This window comes from Talpa occidentalis, unplaced genomic scaffold, assembly GCF_014898055.3.
Source record: "Talpa occidentalis isolate TD23 unplaced genomic scaffold, MPIMG_talOcc4v2.1 talOcc4.2, whole genome shotgun sequence".
NCBI lineage: Eukaryota > Metazoa > Chordata > Mammalia > Eulipotyphla > Talpidae > Talpa > Talpa occidentalis.
In genome coordinates, this window is record NW_023602073.1 from 148,857,431 (window position 1) to 148,863,442 (window position 6,012).

Genomic DNA, 6,012 nt, shown 5'->3' on the forward strand with positions numbered 1-6,012 from the left:
ATATCTGACCTGGTGGTGTGTTCAGAATACTCTAGTTCCTGTCTTTGATTAACCATTTGCAGTCTTCAAGTAAATAAATTTGTGATGGTCAAACATTTTGGTGTGTACTAAAATACTAAGTATTCCCTGGGTTTATCAAGTGTTGTGGGCTTTGACTTTGGATTTTGTTAGTGTGTGCCTTTTTAGCACCCCCAATTTATACAAAAGAATTTCTCTTGATGGTATGTATGTAGTTGTTGGTGTGTAGTAGTAGATTTTCAGCTGATGATTTTGATTTAACAGGCCTGTTGTGTCATCACCAATTGTAAGTTTCTGTTGACTCTACACTTAAATGGTTCTCTTGGGCAAAGAGAAATGTTGACTTCAGTCAGTATTTCTCTTTTCTGGAATTGGGTACTTGCTGTGTTGGGGTAAGTGCAGTAAGAGTTGGTCAGATCATATCCAGAGAGTGGCCTCTGGAGCTAATGGATTTGAGTCCTGGCTTTACCAGCCAGGTATCTGCTTCAGTACTTGTACAAATGGTCTCAGTCTCTGAAGCATCTGATTCCCTTACGAGAGCATCAAGCAAGTGTGGGAAGCGCTTGGCAGCTGTGGTGAGCCCAGTGGCTGCTCTGGACGTGTTAGCCATTACCACCCTCCAGTGACGGGCCATCTCCCTTGGCCCAAGTACTCCAAAGGCCAATTTTTGTTTGGATAATCTTTGCTGGAAGAGAAAAGATTAGTTTTAGGTAAATAGCTTGTGATGTCTGATGTAAAGGTGGAAAACTGCCAGTGTTTACTGCCCCTGCTAAATGCCTGTTTTCTCTACGAGCACAGGCAGAAGCATCCTTTAGATGACTCCTGGATACGGACACCCAGCCTGTGACAGCAGCTTCACGCGCACAGCCAAAGGTTAGCTTTCAGGGCAGTCCACGTGGATATGGCCCAAGCTCGATAGGGAAGTTTCAGTGTCTCTACCTTAGCGTTATTCCTACCTTAGCGTTACTCTCTACCTTTTAAGAGAGTTGTCCTTAAAAGGTAGCAAAAAAAAAAAAAAAAAAAAAATGCCTTAACATTTTTGGCATCTATTGAGTTTGCATGCCAGAACTGACTGGTATTTTATTGGCTTTTTCACTGTTACCGCCCCATGATAGACACCTGTTGTCCCTACTTACAGACTCGGAGATGGGCTTCAGGGGGAGCTGCCCTCTAGGGTGCCACTGAAGCTCCATGGGTAATGCCCACCTCAGAGCTGGCAGCCCAACCATATCTTGATTCCAAGAGGCCTGATTCCAAGAGCTCAGGATTGGTGCTGTCGTTCTGCCTCCCACCATCCTCTTGAGCAAGAGTAAGAAATGCCCGTCAGCTGCTGAGGATGCTATCACAATCCCTCTGAGCGGTGCTGGCAAGGATCCCATGAACTGGCAGTGCAACAATGGGTAAAGAAGATTTTAACTACACAGTTTAAGATAGTAGGTAAGAAGGTTTACTTAAGAACAGTCTCTAAGAACTGCAGCCCTTGAAAATGGGCCCTTGAAAATGGTTCCAGTTTGTGGCAAGTGGTAAAGGAAACATTTTACAAAGGTCCGGCCTTCCTGGCGAATGTACCAGCTGCCATCTCTTACAAGGTTTAGTGGGTGCCATTGTTGCTAAGATCTTAATGAGAACAATTTTGTAAAAGCGCTTATTGCACAGCGCAGTTAAGTGTTGGTTCCCTTGGCCTCAGCCGGATTCAATGCACTTAACCACTCGGGTGCTGAGATGCTCGGGGCCATCCCGACAGTTCCCTCCCCGGTGTGCTGTGTTTCTCAGCCACAGGCATCGCCTGCCCCTCTGATTCCACTTTCTTGGGAGTTCATTTACTTCTGTCATCTGTAAGAAGTGTTGCCTTTGACGTGCTCCGTCATGGGGGACTTGTGTTAACACTCATTGTAGGGAACATGGGACTCCAGGTTGGACTCCTGCAACATTGTGAAACCAGGAACAGCTGCAGTACAACAGGACCCTCTTGCAAAGGTGATTTAGTCTAATAGAGAAGATAAGAAACTAGGGATGATAGTGTGGTCAGCAGAAAGATAAGGCTAGGTAGAAGATGCCAAGGGGCATCGAAAACAAGAAATAGGAAGACTTCTCAAGGGAGGGATATCTAAGGGGGTGCTACGTGTGACACAAGGTAGTTACACAACTCGCTGAGCCTCTGTGTAGAAAAGAAAGGCTGTTTTAGGGTAACAGCCTCAGCCTTGGGGGTTCCCAGGCGTGATCTGAACCATGCCAAGGAGACAGGGAAGGCAGACCACGGCACAGCAGTAGGTGGCATTTGCAGCAGGCAAAGCAACTTCCAAGACCGGCCAGATCACCAAAGCCTATGTCAAGTCCTTAGCGTTTAGTCGTGGACTCCGTCCAGATGATCTCAGAGCCACATTTCTAGCCCACGGTTGTGTCCTTTTGGAGGAGTTCCTGGGAGGGGGAGCCAAGTGGGGCATATTCCATGGGCGGGGCAGGGAGCCTGCATTGACCCAGGGGGAGTCAAACGGCTGTCCGGTCCTTGGATGACCTCCCTGACAACTGGTGGGGTGGATAGAATGAGTTTGGTCCATGTGTCAGATCTGAGGTGTCTACGGGAAATGGGAATGGAGATACTTGGGAGTTGTCAGCACCTAAGTGGTCACTGAGGCCTGGGAGTGACCGGCATCGCCCAGGGTGCCATGCAGAGTGCGAGCCTTGGGGGCTACATTATGGGGCAGGGACAGTAAGTGCACAAAGGAGACTGGGGAGTGGCCAGTGGCCTGAGGGGAAACTGAGAAGGTGTAGAGCATGGAGCTAAAGAAAAGGTCCCCATAAATCCCTCGACCTCTCGTGTCGAGGATGACATTGCCGGCAGGAGTCCTGGTGTGTGCTGCTGGACTGGCAGGGGGCACCGCTGGGCTCAGCAGCCTTCTAGCCTCTGTGGCATTCTGACGTAGGAAATGCGGCTGTCCCAGCTCTTCCTTCTCTACCCGCCTCCCCACCCTTTCTTCGGCCTGTGTTTATTTTCTTGGGTTTATTTGGTCCTTCATTAATGTGGGATCCCAGGGCCTAATGAGCTTTTCGGTTCATCAGGCTCCCCCAGGCTTGCCTGTGACAGAGGCCGCCTGTTCTGTGGTCTCAGGCACTGCGCCGCCCGGCCAGAACCCTAGCAGGCTAGGCCGTTTCTCTTTGACTGGTCTGTTAACTTACCTTTCGCCAGGTGGGGCAGAAACCATGGAAGCTCCCCTTGGTATGGATATTCCTTTCTGTGGCAGGATCACAAGTAAAGGTAGGGGAAAGTTTACTTCTCCCTGTCTTTGCAAACATGATATTCTTGATTTTGCTGGTTTCTTGGAATAAGGATGGTTTGGCCCCATGCAAGGGTCTGGTTCAGTGTAAAGAGGACAGTAAAGCGGTTTTTTCTGTAGTGGCTTTTTTCTTTCTTTTTTTCTTTTTTTTAAAGATTTATTTATTTTATAAAAGAACCGGGGTAAGGCCAGATGTACAGTGGCTTTTTTCATCCCATTTTAAAAACAATCCAGTGATGTCAACTTTTCATCTCCTAAACACTTGAAGCCTCAACTTCCGACCAGGAGGTCAGCATGGACGTCTCAGGATGCCTTCAGGTGTATGTAACAGAAGAGCTTCCCAAGTCAAACGGGTTCAAACAACAAGGAAAATCGATCTCACATGCTCACAAGACCAGAGGGTCAGTGGGGTTGGCCCCACGGATGTCCGCGATTTCTTCCTCTGCTCTCCTGTCCTCGTTGTAGGCTTGGCAGTCACACCTCATCCCCTATATTCAAAAAGTTGTCGCAGCAGTTCCAGACTTCACATCCAGACACCACAATGTCCCATGGGAACAGGGATCCACCTTCTGTCTCCACGCAGTGTAGTGAGTGTCTTTCCTGGAGTCACCCGGCAAGCGTCCTTCACATTTTGGGGGCTGATTGGGTCACATGTCCATTCTAAAGCTGAAGCAGGAAGTTTCCGAAGTCTGCTGCTTGGGGAAGTCTTCTCCTTCGAGTCTGCTGCTTGGGGGAGCAGAGAAGTTGCTGGGTGTGCGGCACTGCTAGTACACAGTGGTAGCCATGGCTACCTTGACTCCTTCCCGAACAAGAAAGAATGCTTATGCTGTGATGGGCGGGACAGCACGTTTCCTCACACAAATTGTACAAAACTTCCATTTTTACTCTTGGGTGCTCAGCCTTTGGGGAGCGATCCCACTGGGCCCCCGGTGTGACCTGTAAATCTCTCCACCTCCGAGTGCCGTCTGATTTCTCTGGGAATTGCCGTAACAAAACCACTGGCCAGGACTAAGCTGACAGTAGGGTAAATGGTTTAATCAGGCTTTTTATGCCACTGGCCTCTGGCTATCACCTATGGCCTTGATCGTGTTGAGGCAGAAAGCACTTGGGAACATGGGCACCGGGCTCGCCTGCCTGATTGTGGAGGTCTGGAGTATGGGTGTGGGCATGTGTAAGTGTGCACGCCTGAGCCTAGAGGCCAGTTATGTAAGGATGGCTACGTGAGGACAAGTGACTACAAAAGAGGCAAGACCACGACAGAACACCAGAAAGAGCCCACAGAGAGTCATGGGGGGCTGGGGGCTTTTTCACCTGCCTGCCTCCCAGCACCCCTTGCCTGGCCAGTGTCTGCCTTCCCTGCACGCCAGTCTCCCTGCCTGGTGTGCCTGTGTGTCTGCTTTCCCGAGAGAGTAGTAAAGCCTGAAAAACCCACTGAGGGCTCCTGGACTCCCCGTATCCAGCCGCCTGAATCCATAGTGAATCTGCCCTGTGCTTGCTGGCACCGACTGACTTATTTGGAGTAAAATGAATGTTGGGAATCAATCACCGTAAGTGGGTTCATGGGAAGAGCTAAGAGTGTAAAGTCTACTCTAAACAGCCACGAAGTGCCAGCCATCCAAATTCCCCACCCAAGTGTTTACCCGCAGCCCAAACACACCCCGCGGTGTCTCCGCGTTACTTATTTGAACGTTTCTAAGTCCCTACCCGTGGGTGACTTACTCCACCCCTTTGGGGACCGCGAAAGCTTTTGGATGATAATCATGAAGATTCCCCTACATCGGATGAGCATGTAGGCCTCTGTGTCAGAACACCCCGACCGCGGCAGGCTCGGGGGAGACCAGACAAAACAAGACCTCTGCAGAGGAGACCACGCCGGGGGGAGACACCTGGGAGCAGCAGCTGGGGAGGGACAGGCAGGTGTTGCGGGGCCTCACGGGCGCTGAAAGATCTGGAACGTCGCCCGACAGCCACAGACTTTGAAAATGGCTTTAAAGATGAGCGTGACCCGCCTGGTTATTCCACGCTCCTCTCCTCGCACGCGCGCAACTGTCCACGAAGGGGAATCCTGGAGTGTGGACCCGCCCCCCCCCCCCCCCGGCGCCGGGGGCACCTCCTGGGGCCCCGGGCAGAGCCCACGACGCCCCGCGCCGTCCCCGTGGGTGTCCGGGCCCCGCGTGCGCGCCAGCGCCTGCCCACGCCGAGAGCAGCGACAAACGGCCCCAAAAAACGCGTGCAAAGGACCCCAAGAGTCTCTTCTCGACGAGGCCCTCGCAGGCCGAGCAGGCGGGCGCGGGGGCAGCGGCGGGGGCGCCGGCGGGAGCCCCAGGGGTCCCCAAGCGGCCGGGGCCGCCGTCCGCCGGCGCCGAGCCCAGAGCCCCGGGGGGCGCCGGTCCGGCCCCGCCGCGCAGGGGCGTCCCCGCCGGGCCGGGGCGGGCTCCGGGGCGCGCCTCTCCCCGACGCCCGAGATCCTAAATTCAAAAATGCCAGGAAACCCTCCGAGGCCCCGGACGCCCCCGCCCGGACCCGCCTCAGCTCCGCGGGGCTCGGCGGGGCCGCGGGCGCGGGCGCGGCGCGTGGGCGTCGTGCCGACGTGGGCGCGCGCGGGGCGGGGCGTGGAGCCTGAGGCCCGGCCCCGCCCCCGCCCCCGCCGCCGGCCTGCCCGCGCCTGCGCAGCCGGGCCGCTGAGGCCGTGGGCGGGGCGGCAGCGGCTCCGCCCCCG